The sequence below is a fragment of the Cyprinus carpio genome, unplaced genomic scaffold (genome assembly GCF_018340385.1).
Source record: "Cyprinus carpio isolate SPL01 unplaced genomic scaffold, ASM1834038v1 S000006513, whole genome shotgun sequence".
Lineage (NCBI taxonomy): Eukaryota > Metazoa > Chordata > Actinopteri > Cypriniformes > Cyprinidae > Cyprinus > Cyprinus carpio.
In genome coordinates, this window is record NW_024879181.1 from 115,001 (window position 1) to 134,173 (window position 19,173).

The window sequence follows — 19,173 nt, forward strand, 5'->3', positions numbered from 1 at the left end:
CAAAAGTCTAACGATATGATGTATTGATGTCACAACAACTAAAATATTGATACATGTAGTGTATATAGGCACCTTATTTTGGCACGGTCCACTTTCCACTCAATGTCAGTCTATGCATTACTGCCAACATGTGCATTCTCGTTCAAACGCAAACATGTCAGGACTCGATAATAGGCTTATAATAGGCAGTAGGCTAATAATAGGCAGTATTATTAAAGTGTAGCATTGGCTTGTCTTCAAGTGCTCTGGCAGATGTGTGCCATTGAATGCATTTGGAAATTTGTTTTCCCACTGCACATAACTTACATTTTGCAACTTACATTTGTGTAAATGCTAGAAAACCCTGTCAGTAATTACATTTTGCATAAAAGTTTGTCCTGAGAGGGATGGGGGAAAATGAAAATGTGGCTTTTGAAAAAAACCAAACACAAAAAAAAAAACAGATTAACCTTATAAATAATCATCAGATTAACCTCTTATCAAAAAAAACTCGTTCATTGCAGCCCTAATTGAAAACTAAGTACTACAAAGAAGAAAAAATGCTTAATTGGAATAAGAGAAACAGCTCTGAGATGACGGAGAAACTACTCTTCCACCTGGCGTCAGAAGCATCCAACAATTCTGTTGGAGGAGCCGCGGGGTGGCTGAGTGGATACATGAGGGTTGGCAGTAAGAGAGATACACAAAAATCAGCCAAAAACAATCACATCATAGGACTCATCATGCCAGATGGCGCCTCCAAACACCCACCTCCTTCCTTTTGTTGCAAGCGGTGAAGAGAAGCGTATCTGAGCTGCCGTGGAGGGGGAGATGAAGTCTTCAAAAACATCTAAGAGGGAAGCAGAGAGAAAGAAAGACATGAACGACCTATCTGGCTTTAGTCTTCTACTCACAAGAAACTTTTGGTTGGTTCAGAAAACTAAGGTGGTGTTCTTACCAAATTTCATGCGGATTGTACTATAAGGGTCTTCCTGCCATAGCTCTCATCGCGTCTGTGTAGCACATGAGGGGGAACACCACGTCCTGAATGACTTCCCTGAAACCAGACATCATTCAAGATGTACAAAAAGCTTGGATAAGTTGCATTACAACAAGACGCAGTGCGTTACAGTAATTTTACACTGGTTAAGAAGGTTTTTACTTAAGAATGCACTTGCAGTTAAATATCACAAAAGCACATCTAATCATGGCTCAGGTACTTCAGTAACTCCCACCAGGGTTAGAAGATAAATTAAATAAATTAAGTGTGTCAATATTTTGTTAGAAAATGCACCTTTTATTTGGCTATTTATAACTTGTGACTTTGAGAGAATTGACAGATTTATTTAAATAGGATCTCTGATTTAAACTGCACTTGTGATTTAAACACAGGTTTTAGGAAAGTCTTGATTCATTTCTGTGAATCAATTCTTTTCACTTTCAGTTTCAATTAATAAATCCGACATACTGATTCAGTGACACAAGAAAACTTCATAGAAGTTTACAGAAGTCTCTCTCAGAGATGTAGGTTTTTTTTCAAATGTCTTAAAGAGATTTACCCAAAAAGAAAATCCTGTCATCCTTTACTCACCTTCAAATTGTCCCAAACCTGTGAGGTTTTGAGCAACAGTTCCTCATGAGTTTTCTTTTTTTTTTGCGCATAATAGAAATGTTGAAATAACGGTGGTAACCAAACAATAGATGGTAAGCCATTGACTTTCAAGAACATGGGGTAAAAAGAATAAACCACTATGGAAGGCCATTACTACCATCAACATTTAATTACAAACCCCAATCAAAATGTTTTGTGTTCAAAGAAAAAAATGATATTTATACAGGTTTGGAAACAACTTGAGGGTGAGTCAAATGACAGTTCTTGTTTTGATTTTGGTGTGAACTGTGCCTTTAAGAAAAATTTCTGGTAAAAATGGCCACTGTTTGGCAAAACATGAATTGTATATATTTGATGCATTATGGGAAAAAAAAAAAAAAACAAAAAAGAAAAAAAAGTGCCCTAACCTTTTGAAACCTTAATTTTATCTTAACTATTTGGCAACACACTGGCTTTTTTTTTTAGTAAGTTAGCATTGACATTCATGGTTTATCTATATTCTAAATTCAATTACTGATCTTATTGTGAATGACTCTCATCCATGAATGTTGCTTTTTATTTTATCTTAAGCTCTGCAATTTCGTAAAATCAAAAACTTGAACTTGAAAAAGTCAAGACATCACTGGCAATGTATGCCACACTTCACCGATCTTCTTTTCATCATGCTTAAACCCCATACTCTTTTTACGATCAGCTGCAAACTCTCCTTTCAATCTGATATCATACATTTTTTTCTTTTTTAATAATTATGACAATATGGAAGAAAAGACGCACAGGCTACTTCCATTTACTTTGCAAACGCTTACTATACTGACCCTAATATTACTTAAGAATTTTATATGAAAAACAAACATGTAAAAGAACATCTACAGACTTGGATGTGTGGCTTTAGGTTCTTCCAGGTGACGGCGTTTTATGCCGTGCGCGTATTCCGCTGGTTGATTGTATTTAGTTCTGTCTGCTGCAAGACTCTGGGAGCCGGACGTATTGCTTTTCCTTATACTGATACAACACCTTCAACCGTACCTATCAGAAGCAAACAGGGTCATCAGGTCATTCGTTTATCTCAAACATGTCAAAACCCCACTGAACAACCTATTGCCCGTCTCCTGTTTTACCTGCTTTGCAGCCACGGCATATACCCTTGACGGAAAAGCTCTGCAAACTCTGTGTACTCTTTGGTTGTGTTGCCAGGGCGTCCATACCTTCTGGGGCAAAAACATGCATGAAAATCCAGTAACCATTTCAAACATCCACAAGAACTTGTGCTGGAAAATAACTACTCAAGTGTTTCCAACGCACAGCGTGGGGCGGAATTCAAATGGAGCACGAGTCATCTGTTGAAAGCGTTTATCTTTAGTGTTCCTAGGAGGAAGTGATGTTATGTTAGTACTGCACCTTTCAAAGAGCCGGGCGAGGATGCTAGAAGCGCCCACATTCTTGCAGCCTCCACCAGGGCAGCTCGTGGCCTCTCGTCTTCATCCACCTGAAGGGCCTCCTGCAAAGACACACACACAAGCACTTTAGAAGATTACAGAGCGACAAATAAACGGAAACCACTGTCATACTATTCACACACGTATCGCAAAAATTCACCTTTGCAAACGCTAGTATGCCACACCCAGGTAGGTATTTCGTTCAACCTCTACATAATGCAGAAACAGAAACAGCAGTTGTTATCAGGTCTTTTCTGAGTTAGTTCTCTACTGAACATAGCCATTGAATCTTGATTTCTTGAAGGGGTTTTACTGGATCTTGTAGGATTGAGAGAGGACTATGGAGGATCGCCAGTGCGTGGATGGTCGGTTAGAAGTTTCACTGACGGCCAAGTCCTATGATATACACTGGCTCTGTGGCTCGTGATGTGTGATGTGAAGAAAACCGTCTCCCAGGCCTGTAAGACCACAGAAGGGAGCCGGCCTCTAGACGGAGACCACGGCATCTACGGGAACACCGTCATCACCCACAGCCACCTATCTACAGCCATATTGGGACCAGTAAAGGCCACCCCTTCCATTGATGCTAAATACTAGTCCACCTGAGCCCAATAACACCAGGCACTAGTAAACAAAAAACTAAAACGTTCTTAAAGGGAGGAAACATCTCTGTCCACGGACAGTCGGTTCCGACGATCCATCCACGGCGGTCAGAATCTGGGCGGATTGTTGATCAGTTCCAGAGGGAGGGCGGTACTGAAAAAACAGACCAAACGCCAATTCATAAGAGCCAAACTCAAAAACTCCTAAAAAAAGGTCTTATTGTGAATAACGTTGCAGATGCCTTGAGGATAGTGCATCAGATATGTGATGGTAAACACCTGACCACAGAGAGCGAAAAAAAAAGGTATCTTGAAGATCTGTCTTCGCACCAGGCAGGGCAGAGTCACTGGATCTGGTCCTGGCAAAAGCTGTATGGAAGCGGTCCCTTCAAACATGGCTACATAAAGATCTGCATGGCAGCCAACCAATGGCTGGCGCTCCTGCAGGGCTTCTTATACCTTACAAAAAAAAACAACAACACAGACTTCTATCAGGACTCCATATTAGTGGTGTAGTAGTGTGGCTTATTACAGTAATTTTGCTGGGACAGAACAGCTAACACATATTGCAATATTTGCTTATTCAATGTGTAGTGGTGTCCATAGGGCTGCACAATGAACCTCTCGCTTAATTTCGATTCAAGAGTACAACTACCTAATTGTTTCGGCGGAGCAGCAGATAATTGTTCAGTCTAGGTATGTTACGCCTGCCGGCTGTTGTGTTGAAAGATGTTTTATTTTAGTTTGTAGTCCTGGAGAACATTCGCTCCATACCATTCAGACTTTAGTTAACGTTTTTTTTTAATTAGACGCACAGACCCCGTAGAAACCAAGGGGTTCACAATGAAGTGTGTTGACATTTAAGTCTTACTACTATATAAAAGCAATAGAAGTTTTTTCAGTTAGAAGTTTCAGCGTTGTTATTTTCAGATAAAATATGGCAGGCATTTGCTTCAAAGAATTATATAAACATCATTCAATGGAAATTGTGATTTTTGTCATCACCATGCAGCTCCCAAGGGGTCAACATTCCAATTAAAACAGAAATCCAGAAAGATTTTTCTCATAATATGCAAAAGTGTAAACAAGTGTTCTATGCTATAATGGGCATTGGCGGGGTCCATAAATATTCCAGATTTCCATTTAGACTGCTATTTTATAAACAATGTCCTGGCATCATGTTGATGCCTTCGCCTTCCCATAAACCAACAAACTGAATACACTGTTCTGAATATATCCGATTTTAAGCCAATTGATCTTCTGCAAAACAGACACTCAGTGCCAAAGCCTGGTTTCTCAAATCCATTCAGAAATTATGCTCAGTTTGAAAACCACATGTTAATGTTTTCACGGCGTTGGCTCGGTACGTCCGTTAATTCTTGACCAGACGGTAGAGGCTACAGCAGGCTACAGACCCAGCAGAATGCCCACTCGCTCTATCAGCGAACTGCAGGCATATTTTTATACCCTCGAGAGCCGAGCGTGGGTACGCTTGTCCACAATAGCAGTGGCTGCAGTGCGGCGTTCTGACGTCGCAGTTCTGGTAGTCGGATGCTTGATCATGGTGATGAATGCAAGTTGGATGATTTGCACTAAAAGTGTGGAAAAGAAAACGAAAAAAAATGTTATAAAAAGGAAAGTGTTCTTTCATCCCCCTCACTCCATGTACCGCTGTGTTTTTTGTTACATTGAGGCGCTTCTGGGGGATTTGTTGTTTTTTTTTGTTCGTTTTTTTTTGGGAGTGTTTGATTTTTGTTGGCCTACACTATGTGGCTCGAAATGAATGTTTATGCTTGTCCCTCTTCTGGGAGGGTCTGGTAGGCCCTTCGGTGTTTGTTGCAGTTATCTCCTTCACGCCAGCGTGCTGTGTCACCATTCCGTCTTCAGGGTAGATCACACCTCGAACAACAACACAAAAAAGAGGTCCAGGATCCTAAAGGCCTAGAGATCCTAGAGTCCTAAAGGATATACTTGGATTGCAGGGGCAATTGCGCGAAAATCCAGTCATAAAATGGTAATGATTAAATTAAAATTACAGAACTGATTCAACCATCAATAATTAGAATCCATCGAAGAATTTAAAAGATTAAAGCAAACAAAAAATTGATGAGGTTTTTAAATTGGTTTCCTAAGATTGGAATATTAGCATCAATGTTTTCTGTACAATATTTTAGTATGAGTGGCGTGTGAAATGCCTGCTATCTGACAAGATTTGAAAACTTGTTGGGCCTGGAACCTATCCCAGTTCGTGCAAAGACACAGGTTGAGGTTAATCAACACTCCTGTCTGAATACCCATGTGATGTCAAGGAAGCCTGAGCTATGTCAGGCACTTCCAATGCAGCTGTGCATCTGTTGAAAAAATCCCAGCAGGTTGCACATGAGGCTCTTCAGAGAGCAGCCTTTTCAATTCTATTCACTTAGGTTTCACTACAAAACGCTCACATATTTTAGAATTAAACAGTCAGCATCTTCTGGAGCTCAGTCTCTTTCTTTTGTCCAAAAAAAAAAAAAAAAAAAAAAAAAAAAAAAAAAAGTCCTGACAGAGAGCCAGACCATGCACCGTTTCAGCACACATAGTGGCTGGGCTAAAAAGTGATGCATATGTAACCAGCATTAGCTTGACCGTGGGAGGACGATCCTAGAGTGGCAGACAATCAAACAGCCAGAATGATGGAAGGCAGGTTCAAAAAGCGGAAGCGAGTAATCCTGCCTGTGCTGCTGACTCACGAAATATTCCTCATGCCTCCTCTACCGAATGTTAGGTGTAAACTGCAATGGGAATTGTGAGCGCCAAACAGCAGTCAGATGCTACTTCGTTTAATGACATTTGTCAGCAACTCTCCAAATACTTGGAGTGGCATTTAAGTCACATGCTGTATCCGGTCTCACAGCCTTCATAATGCAAAATAAAAGCCCCTAGTTGAGAATGCAAAAAGATGATCCTTTTCCTTTCAAATTGTTCTTGTAAACTCAGTTTAACAAATACATTTAGAATTTTTTCAGGAATGTTAACCTCCGACAGGTTGTGCACACGTTAGAAGCTCTCTGTGAGGTATTTACTCAGATTGCTGGAAACTGTACACCATAACTGTCATATTTCCCCAAATTCTGTGCTATCCGTACTTACTTATCAGTTCAGTTTCATTTATTATTAGTAATTATTATCATTCACAACTTAGATTAAGTATTAGCACTCAAATAAATCACCTGAACATCAAACAAATATACCAATTATTATAACCTCTGAATTAACAATATTTAAAAAGTCCATTATAAAAAGACCTATGCACGTTTTAATTTTTTTGTTCGAAATGATCCCATTTTATTTTATTTTGGTACGTCATATTCTGTTTTAATTTTTAACATGATTAACATTTATTCCTAAACACTGGCAATCAAATGAATAAATTAAACTGAATACCATAATCAATCTTTAATATGTAGATAATTCATGATACGACAATTCCTTTACGATCATAGCCTTTTGTCAATCAAAGAAACTGCTCGCTGTGATATACTAAAAAAAAAGAGAAAAACATTTTTCATTATTTAATACAATTGGTTATTTTGTATAATTTTAAAACAGTTTTTATTGCAAGGAACGGAAGCACTACTGAAGTTCAAATATAAATACCATCGAATGTCAATTTGATTAACTGTCCAAGCCGACTCGTTTGCTTGTAATTAACATTTATGCGATTCTGCTTACCCAGTTAATTGTTAACGACTGGAGTGCAAAGATCTATGTCTGTGTTTTCCACATTAACAGAAAATCATAGGGCTAAGTAACAAAAGGAGAAAAAACAGTCCTTCAAGTGAGTCCTAAAGGCGAAAACAGCTCTCAGGAAGGCACACTTCACCCCTCAATTTCTTTCTAACCGTAGTAGAGGACACCAACTATTGGGAGAAAGTACGGCGAGTGCAACTCCTAACCTCAGTTTATGCTAACAGTTGTTTTTCTTGACAAGTGTCATTTGTAAAGTCACAAAAGACATGCTGGCTATACAACAATAGACAGAATGAGATTGAAAATGTCACCGAGCAGACACAGAGGCATTTCAAAAAGCAATATCCACCCACTCTATGGCTGTACCGATTAAATTATATTTACTTTTGGTGCCACAATGTTTATATTTATATTTTCTACATCAGGTTCATATAAACCTGCATAAACAACATGCAGTACATGTATATTACATAATTACAGTGTGTGTGTATGTATGTGATAATATATAATTGATTTATAATAGATATATATTATATAATAATAACAATAATGCTAGCTATAGAGATATTATTATAGATTATATATAAATCATTATAGATATATACACACCACACACTCATATACATACATATATTTATTTATTAAGGGTGTATATACACATACACACCCCATATATATATTTACTATAGAAAAATAAATTTTCAAGACCCCAATGTAACAACTACACCCTTGAAATTCCCTTGAATCTGTATTCAAACACACATCTGACAGAATGTTTCAGCTCTGTGTCACCATATGACATCTGATACTAAAGAGGAACAGGGGACAGAGATAGACTTGATAGGAGGAGGTTTGTTTATGCAGTTCAACCACTGAATATGCTAAATGCGTATGACAGCAGCATTGAGAGTAACACTGGTTTCTGCTGAGGATGAGGACGACGGATGTAGGTCTTAAAGAGCCATAAACCGTACCTGCTTGCCGTACCAGGCAAATCCAACTGTTCAGACATGGTCACCTGCAGTAGTGTAGACATAAGCGCACCCTGGGTATGGCCCTGTGGAGCAGAAAACAAATCACACAAATGTAAGAAATGCACAGGGTTTGGGTTCTGTATTTAAGTACCAATCATGTGTAAAAGTAGTTCATGAAAATTAAGTTTGTGATAACTCCCAAATTACCCAGATCATAAAAAAAAAAAAAAAATAGTATAAAACAAAGTTTTTGGTCTTCAGTGTGTGGCATGAAACAGACTCTTTGAATACCTGCGCCTCTAAACTGCTCGTGGGGTGGACGGTTACAAACAGAGCTGTATTGCTTCACTGGATGTTGTTGAAACGAAGAACAAGGACATTTCAGGGAACTCCTTGAAAGCTCTTTCAAATAAACACCCACATCCTGCATCTGGCCTCTGATACAAACCACCAAACCCATAAACATACAAAATGAACTACTGTCAGCAAAGATTTCTGTGGAGAAAAAGAACCACTCTGACATCTAGCTAGACAAACTTGAAAGCGTCACCATTTATGGCCATCTCAGGGTGGGGGGGGGGGGGGGGGGGGGGGGGGTGTGTTTTCCTTCCTTCGAAATACGAATATCTGGTTCTTTCAAATACAGCGTGTCCCGAGATTAAGATTGACACGTCCTGTGGTGATTCCATTGTAACAAGCTCTGTGAATAAATGCACACAGCTTTTGTTTTTGAAACGCCATGACAGCATTTCTCACCCGACCACCAAAGCGTCAGCACACCAGGAAGAATCCATGCCGAGCCGGAGCTGTCCACATGGCCGCCTCCTCCTGGAGCCCGGCCAGACAAGTGACTGTGCACACAGGAGCCCGCAGCAAGCATCGATCTTTACACTTCAAGGGTTCACAACCTTTTTGACTCATAGGCCCCCCCCAAACAGCATGACAATTAAGTTAATAGATTAAAAGGTCATTTCTAAATACCGTTAATAACCTTTTTTTTATTGATTCCTCTAATTAAATTTAGTTATTTTGCCAAAATTATTCATGCAAGGCCCTAAGAAAATTTAGGTTAACTAAGCACTTTTGATTTTTAAATGATATATTTCATGTCTTCAATAAATAAACAATATTATTATATGTATATCAAGCTTGTAAATATAAAAACATGCTCGCTTCTCATATATATATATATATATATATAGTCATATATATATATATGGTAGTATATATATATATATATATTATCATGATATATATGCTCGGGACAAAACAACAGGCTTCCACACAAACTGATGTGCTGGTCTCTCAGGTATCTGTCTTACTCATGCTGCTCAGGAAACAACTACAGTCTCACACTACTGCTAAACAACTCTCCCAGATACCACACAATATGCCTATAACAACCCAATAATTATCTTGTTCCTGGCATATGAAGCCAAAAAAAAACGAAAACAAACAAAAAACAGACCTAATGAGGAAATCGATAATAGCCAGCCAGTACCACAAATGTCTGGGTCTCAAACAAACTAATACATATCACAGAAATCAAGAGCACCAGCTCAGCTCTTAATTTAGATGAGAAAACACATGGACAAGGACACTCAATTTCAGTGAATAAGAAAAAGTAAATCTTCATGGTAGAACAACCCTGTTCTTGGGAAAGTCAGCATTTTTGCAACTACTTTGTAATAAATTACATTTCATGACCAATTTGCTCAACTCTGCAATAAAAATACCCTTACATCACACTTTTTTGGCTTTGATAAGTTATTGGCCATTCACAAAACAAGTACTGTGGCTTTGGTACCATGGTTACAAACGACTGGTATAATGACGTTTTTGGGTTGGCACTTCAAAGAAAACCATAGACAAAAAAAAAAACGTGGTTACACATCACATCACTGTACCTTGGTCCTACAGTACTTTTAAAACTGACGCAGCTCGCTGATGTAACTAAACGGGCCCAAACAGTGGCAAAATAGCGATTTCACACCATTAGTAGCTATCGCAATCTATCGCCAGCGTTGGTTTAAAGGTTTAGCATGGATCATCGGATCTATTCTGGCGATTTAAATTGGTTTAAGTGGTTTACGAAGAGAGAGAAATGACAAACAAGCCCTCCTGCCTCACGTTGACACGTGAGAGACTAACTTAGCGCCTAGCATCTCCGGCGCTAGCACATTCCGCGCACTCCATCCAAATAAACAGCTCAGACCCATCCGAATTGGACGTCAAAACATAGAGACGTACACAGCCTTGTCTATTTCTAATCAACCTGTTCAAAGTCATGTAACATTTAACCGCCCGTATCGTCTGTTTAACACTATCACACGAATTTGCGCGAACCATTAGTGTCGCGGTGACGTAGTACCACGGGCACGAAAAGCTGCTAGCGAGCGTACGGAACGTTTAAAAATATAACGTTACATTATCTTCGGGGGGGCCCTTTAATAGATTTGTCGCTCATATAATGTGTTTACTCAAGGGCTACACACCAACAAAAAAATGGTTTCAAAAATACATTTTTTTAACAGATTTATTAGCGGGGGGGCTAGAGCTATCCTGCTGCCAAAAGGCGGGCCGAGGCGCGCCGCCACCATCATCATCATCAGATCACTTTTACGCCACCATCGTTTCAGTTGTCTCTCTGCTGCCGCCAAACCATCGCGCAAATTTGCGTCCATCGTGGCCCCGAAAAGGGCCATCGATCATTAAGAGTTGGTATCCATTACAAGCTCGCGGTCTGGCTCGGATTCGGAAGGCTCAGTTATTCTATGAAGTCCCGGGCGCTGCGCACATGGACGCGATGGCACATCGAATTCTTCGGCGACCCGGCGCGAAAGGGAAGAGCTGTCGCGATGGGCCGGATAGCTAATCAGCGCCAATTTCTCCACAGTGAATTTCCGGTCCTCGGTATGTTGGCGTGTAGGGGAGTTGTAGTTTTTTGTCGTTGACTCTGCGTTAGCGTCACTAGAGGTCCGAAACGCCTCATGCGATACAAAAACAAAGTTACCATGGCGACTGTAGTTGTGTACACAATAACAGATTTATTTTATGCATTGTGTTTTCTCTTAACCCTATCATAAATGTGTTAATATATTGGATTTTAGTGGGAAAACGCATAAAAAAATAAATGTAAAAAAAAAAAAAAAAAACATCCCAGAAACAACACGGGTGTGTGTGTGTGTATATATATGATATATATAATATATATATATATATATATATATATATATATATATATATATATATATATATATATGTATGATATATTTTATGTATATATATATATATATATATATGTATATATATATATATAGATCTATATATATATGTATATGTATATATGTATATGTATGTATATATATGATATATATATGTATAATGTATATAGGTATATGTATGTATATGTATATATGTATATGTATATATATATAATATAGTAATAAATATATACATATACATATACATATATAGATATATATATACATATACATATATACATATACATATATGTTGCTTGATGGGCATATACCTTGTGTTTACATATTTCCGATGTGGTTTTTGCTAACTTGGCCCCCCTTTGAAATATAATTTGACATTAGCTTCATGTTTGTAGGACTTAGAAGGAAAAAAAATCATAATAATTTCACTTTTTTGGAACAACGAATGTTTCTTGGAATGTGAAATACTTATGATGTGCATGCGCATTTTTGTACACTTTAACTGAGCCTTTGTGCCTAAAACTCTGTTATGTGCCTTTCCTGCCTCCTCTAAAGTTTATTCTCCTTATGCTATGGGCTTGGAACATGATGTGACAGAGAACCCTCTAGACACACCCCTAATTTTGTAAATGATTGTGCCGTGTTCCTAGACAGTATGGGTAACTCCAAAGCTTTCAGTGTCATTATTCTTATTTCGGTCCTGTACCTGGTCCTAAAACTAAAACCTGTATTGTTCAAAGGTAGCCGTGAACTCGTTTTCGGGGAATTTTTTTCTTTGCTCTGCGCCCTGTGGGCACATAGTGTATGAAATTGTGTTGTGAATGATCAGAACAGACTTGGTTTTTTTTTTTTTTTTTCACATACTATAATTCCATCAGTTGGAGGATGACATGTCATGACATGCTTTGATATTTTGATTTAAAATTTAGAACACATTGTTTTTTTGGTCAATTTTGTCACTGTGGTGTTCTCCCAAGCAATGAGGCATTTTTTTTTTTAAGTTTGCCAGTGGTCTAGTGGCACTCACATTCACGGCAAAAATGAAATGACAATGGGTTGCTTTATATTTATATGATGTACAACTTTAATTTAGGCTTTTATTTACATCTAAGCATTGATCAACACACATACACAGAGCTTATTAAAGATGATAGTTTTTAAAGCGCAGATATGCTTGCGTGACACATTAGACCTGTAAAATGATTTCCCTGTGTGCCAAGGGCCTGAATTTGGAGTACATTTGTGAGATGACGCCTCTCTCAGTGTTATCAAGTTTCATTGAACTGCAGCAATTCTGGCGTGTGTGAAGCCCAAAAAGGCTCTTTGGGAAGAAAAAAAGCTCTTGGTTCACTCCTGAAAAATCCATTCATCTCGTGACAGGGGGCTAAAGCACAATAATCTGTTGGATTCAGGAATATTGTTGTTAGATTTAGGTTTAAGGTTTGGATGTAAAAGGTTTCATTGGATTCCAAAAAAGCCCTCTTATTTCCAAGATGTTCATGTGGGGGGCTGCAGGCACAGCTCTGGAGTTGCAGTTTAGAATCTATGCATAAATGGCATGCCAAAAAACATTTAAAAACTCCAAAAAGCCCATGCTAGGTAGGCACCTGTCCATGCCCCCTGTTCTACGAACTAAGTTACTAAAAGCCTTAAGCAGGGCGGGGGGTCCCAGGGATGTTGGCAGGAGCTTTTAGTTTAAAGTTTATCCAGCTTCTAGGGAGGCCAAGATTTCCCAATATGTACAGCGCTACCTATATGATACATATAATGATGACTACAAAAATATAACTCTAACAAAACTACATTAGCTTCCACACCAATTGGTGATCATGTTGGATTCTGAACTGTCAATTCATTATCTGGAAAAAATAAGTAAATAAATAAATAAAAGTGATTACAATGATATTGTTCCTCTGAGTAGTTATTGTTATCACTTGTGGTGTGGACTTCCCTATTCTGTTAGGAATTAGAAAGCTTATTAAATCTATTCATTATAAAACTATTAAAAAATATATTTATTTTTTCATTTTGTGTGATCGGCCCTTTAGTCAGTGTTCACGGCAATATGGAAGAGTCAAATGGAATTCATGGAAAGAGTAACAATGCAAAAAAACCACTGTATATAAACACAGGGGGGTGGGGGTGGGGGGGGGTTCCTTTTGGGAGTGTCTATTTAAAACGGGCTAATAAAGGATATTTTCACTAACTCCACCCTCCTTTGCATAGATAATTTACCTAACACAAAGTAGCTCAGATAATTATGGACGCTTCTCAACCCCCTCTACAACTTGTCATCAACTTTGTGTTTTGTACGACTTACAAGAAAAATTCAAATGAGAATGCTAATCTTCTATGGCTTGTCTCAAAGTTAACCGTGACTCATTTTTGAGGAATCTTTAATTACCGTAGACTGACTTGTCAATCATCCTGTCACAGATAACCTCATTATACACATTCAACATTTTAGTTGTGAACTTGGTTTTAGGTAATTTTTCATCTTTTCATCCTTTCATAGGTAACACCCTCACATACAGTCCACATTTTATTTAATCAATTTAAAAACACTACTATTAGTGTACTACTGGTACACTATATTCTAGTATACCCAGTCTGACTCATGTTATGAATTAAGTTGTGTAAAAATGTTGGAAAATTTGATCAATTTGTCCAAGAAGTCAGTATACACCAACCCTATTTCTATGCGAGACTTGGCATGAAAATTTATGGAAACGCTCCAGTTACTAACATAACCTCGGTTCCCTGAGATAATGAAAAACTTAATGACTAGGTCGTTTCTGCTAATTGACTGGGCAGCCAAAAGAGAATGATTCAGCACGATGGCTGCCACATATACTTTGAGTGTGGAAGGGGTGCGCCTCTTATCCAGCAGCTCTTGTAGAAAAGTTAGCACGTAGGACACGTCACAAGAGGACGGGTCCTTGTACCACAGTGCACACCAGTCAGAGAAGACTGACCATTTAAGGGCATACATAAGTCTTGTAGACAGGGCTCTAGTCTCCAAAATGGTATCAGTTACACTCGCAGGGAACTGCAAAGACTCCTGTCGAGGGGCCAGACTTGGAGGCTCCACAGCTCTGGCTGGGAATTCCAAATGCCCTTTGCCATCGAGAGAAGGTCAGTCTTAAGTGGTATTGGCCAGGGGGCTGCCAATAGCAGCTGTATCAACTCGGGGAACCACCAAGAGGACTGAGCATCTTACTTCCCTGACCTGTCTGATGACCTGAGGAAGCAGGGCAGCTGGGGGGAAGGCATATAGCCGAGTGCTGGGCCAATCATGGGCCAGGGCAACTTGCTGTTTCGAAAAGTAAATTGGGCTGTGAAAGTTGTCTTCTGAGGCGAAGAGGTCCACCTCTGCCCCACCGAAGACAGACCAGATCCTTTGAACCATTTGGGGATGTAGTCTCCATTCTCCTGGAGCCACATTGCACCTGGACAGCATGTTTGCCCCTTGGTGCAGTCTGCCTGGCACATGAACTGCTCTCAGTGAGAGTAGTTTGCATTGTGCCCATAAAAGGAGGCATCGAGCCAACCTGTGAAGGGAATATGACCTGAGACAGCCTTGCTGATTGATAAAGGCTACCACCGTTTTTTTTTTTGTTTGTTGTGTCTGAATGGACCAGGGTACCCACTTAAGGCAGTTTTTAGGGCTAGAAAAACCGCCATCATCTCGAGGCAGTTGATGTGCAAGCATTGCTCAGGTTTGACCAAGAGATGAACTCCGGTCTGCCCTCATACAGAGCTCCACAACCTGAGTTGGAGGCATCTGTCATGACCACCTTCTTCTGGAGGTCAGTCCCAACGGGACACCTGGTTGAAACAGTCGAGGGGTTTTTCCAAGGGGCCATAGGTCTGATGCAACAGTGGGCATCTGTTGTGACCACCTTCCTTCTGGAGGTCAGTCACAATGCGATGCCTGATTGAAACAGACGAGGAGTTTTTCCAAGGGGCCACAGCTCTGATGCAACAGTTGGTTACCCTGAAATGAAAACATCCCAGGTGCCATGTGTGGGATGGGACATGGGCTTTGAGCCAATACTGGAGGGGGCCGCATGTGAAGCAGGCCCAGAGGAAGCACAGAGGAAGTGGCTGACATGAGGCTGAGCATCCTCTGGAAAGTCCTGAGAGGTCATGAAGTCCTCAGTTTGAATGATGCTGCTACCCACTGAACAGTCAGGGAACGTTCTGGCGTAATCCGTGCCCGCATTCAGGCAGAATCAATAACTGTCCCTAGAAATACTACTTGCTGGCTGGGAGACAAAAAGCTCCTGGCTAAATTGATTCTCAACCCAAGACACTCCTCGTGGCTAAGAGCGATAAGTACCTGTTCTGATTGGGCTAAAACCAGCCAATCATCAAGGTAGTTCAGAATGCAGATTCCCAACTGTGTCAGAGAGGAAAGAGCCATGTCCATGTACTTTGTAAAAGTGCGTGGGGCCAGAGACAGTCCACATGGTAGGACTGTGTATTGATAGTTGTATTTTGTAAATGTGTGTGTGGAGAGTGATCTGTGATGGGGGCCTATCTGTATGTGTGCTATCTGGAGAGTGAAAGCGAGACTTGTTCAAGGGAGTTCCGGCCCTCAGTGAGAACTGACCCTCTCTTTTTCCACTCTGCGTTTGGGATCAGCATAGCTTCTGAGGCTCAGGGTCCAATGTCACTCTGAGGCAGGGACCTTGACAATTAGGAAACAGGTAGTGTTTTGCCATCTGGGGGCACTGTTGAAGCACAAGCTCTGATTTAGGCTGGGGCTGAGGTGGCACTGGCTTGAGAGGCTGCTGAGAGGATGGAGCTTTCTAGTGACTTGAAACAGCAACTACACTGGAGCACTTCAGCAGGAAGTGACGCATTGCTTGCGATGACTTCTGTGCCACTGTAAACTGCTCAGCAATACCATCCATGGCAGGACAAAACATTCTCTTGGGAAAAACTGGTAAGTCTAGGAAGGTGACTTTGTAAGCGTACCTGATCTCCATTAGATTTAGCTCCAGCACCACCAAGTTGGCAATGGCCTTGCAGATCACCTGCACAGTAGCCTTAGTAGTGCACAGAGCCAAGTCAGTCGCTGTGTGCAGTGCTTTGAAGACATCAGAACTCTACCCAGATAAGTCCACGGTGTGGAGAAGTTTGGCCTGGAACACTTGGAGCACTGCCATTATGTGAAGCGCTGAGCTAGCCTGGCCAGCCACTGAATAAGCCCTGTTCACCAGGGCCTAGGTAATCCTGCAGGGCTTAGATGGGTAGGCACAGGTGAGTCGAGTCGTTGTGGGGAGAGTGAAGCACACGGGACCTGTGCCGGTGTGAGTTCACTCGAGTCCAGTGTTTGAGCCTCTCTGCTCTGATGTTTCTTCCTCCCAAAGGAGAGAGGAAACGGGAGTGCAGGCCGGGGAGGACTGCCTTCGTGGAAGAATGTGATACGCAAGCAGAGAGTGAGACTTTTGTTTTCGCAGTGAGAGCATTCTGACCCAGTGACAATTGTCACACCGGATATGCTGTTTCTGTTCAGATCAAATTATAACAACGTAGGAAATGGATCCGGCGTGACACAGCTGACACAGCACAGCATAACTTTATGGATATTCTCCAAAATGGCACCAGGGTGATGTGGAGGAGACAAATTGTTGAATAAAGTCTTTTTTTTTTTTAATTTGCCCACACAAAAAGTATTTTCATAGCTTCGTATAATTGCGGTTGAGCCACTGATGCCACATGGATTATTTTACAGATCTCCTTGCTACGTTTCTGGACTTGGGAACATTTCAGTTGCGTTGCTGTCTATGGAGGGTCAGAGAGCTCTTAGATTCCATCACAAATATCTTAATTTGTGTTCCGAAGATGAAAGAAGGTCTTACGGGTTTGAAACAGCATGAGGCTATGTAATTAATGACAGAATTTTAATTTTTGGGTGAACTAACCCTTTAACATCCACATCAACAGATTAAAAGCATTCTGTTTATTTGAAGCATACACTGCAGTTCTGTCAACTGCTGCTTAAAATGCTAAAGTGCTTTGAAGTTGGGTAGATTCTGATTGGCTGTCAACATTTGTATCATTCATTAGCTAAAAATAAACTTCTGAAAGTAACTCCAATGATATCATTCCTCTGTTTTGTTATCGTTATATTTGTGATGTGGACTTCCCTATGCAAGCCAAAAACCACTGCACAATATAAAGAGTAGTACATTTCACTTTTTTCTACAAAGCATCTGGATGATTATTTGGGATAATATTTTATGGACAGATGAGTCAACTCAACATTTGACACTTGAATTATGCTATATACCAGACAATTTTTAAGAAAGTCCAAAATTATTGATAACAAATATTAGGTTGACATATGAATAGCTGAAACTAAACAAAAGTTTTGTATTTCTAGTATCAGTCCAAGCTTAAATTCTGTGGCTGTGATGAGGCAGGACCTGAAAAGAGACATGCAGGTATGCCAAGATTCCTCAACAGAGATAAGCAAGGCTCATATCTGTAGTGTCCTTTAAAGAGATACTCCACCCCAAAATGGAAATTTTGTAATTAATCACTTACCCTCATGTCGTTCCAAACCCGTAAAAGCTCTGTTCGTCTTCGGAACACAATTTAAGTGATATAGAGAGACACAGAGGAGACTGTTGACAAAGGAATTGTTGAATAAAGTCGTTATTTTTGTTTTCTTCACTCAGAAAAAGTATTCTCGTCGCTTCATATAACCCAGATTGCATGTCTGATGTCAGATGGAGTATTCTGACGATGACTTTCATACCTTTTATGGACCTTGACACTGTTATTTACTTGGCTGTCTATGGAATAGTCACAGGCCTCCCGGTTTTCATCCAAAATATCTTAAACTGTGTTCCGAAGACGAACAAAGCTTTTACAGGTTTGGAACGACATGGGGGTAAGTGATTAAAGGTGCCATGTGTAAAAATTGAGGTAAAAATATCCAAAAAATGACCTACACGCATCAAAAGAATGAGAAGAAATAAGGGCGATGATGTCATTAAAAAAATGTCAAGTTATAGTGCTGCAGAGATATCAACCTTAATTAGCATTAGAATTACTAGCCACGGCCCGACAGGTGTCGTAATACCAGTTTCGGCCATGGGGGGCAACATAACCACCAGCCAACCTGCAATACACGAATAACTCGCACGGCTTGTGGGCGTACTTGAAGCTGATGTCAAGCAACCGCGCTCGGAATCACAAATCAAATCCGATAAGAAAAGGAGCCGAACCAGAGTAAACATCGGCACTGCTTTCCATCGCTGGAGACAACTGATGGACTTGAAAGAAATGAGCTTCGACTACGAACTTGCAACATTTCTTTTGGATTGGTAAGTAAGGTGCTGTTAGTATTTCGCTAGAAGTTTGTTTTATATGTTTGCGTATTTTTTTCGGGAAGTTATAACATAGAAATGTATCGAAGGCTGTTCGATGGCTAACCGTAGCTGCGTTTGATAGTAAGCTAGCTATAACTTACCCACAGATCCGATCCGGTTTTCACCTGTTATCTACCAAAGCCCGTCTCTACCAAGCTGATGCTAAAATGTAACATTACCTAAGAAGCTTGAAATGTCTTCGATGATAATGAACCCGAGAGAGAGAGAG

The 19,173-nt window shown here is 40.1% G+C and overlaps 1 pseudogene; it reads right to left on the minus strand.

Moving 5' to 3' along the window:
* The window catches only part of LOC122143822, a 9,290-nt pseudogene extending 7,731 nt beyond the window's left edge, over window positions 1-1,559 (minus strand).
* Window positions 1,560-19,173: the final 17,614 nt, after the last annotated feature.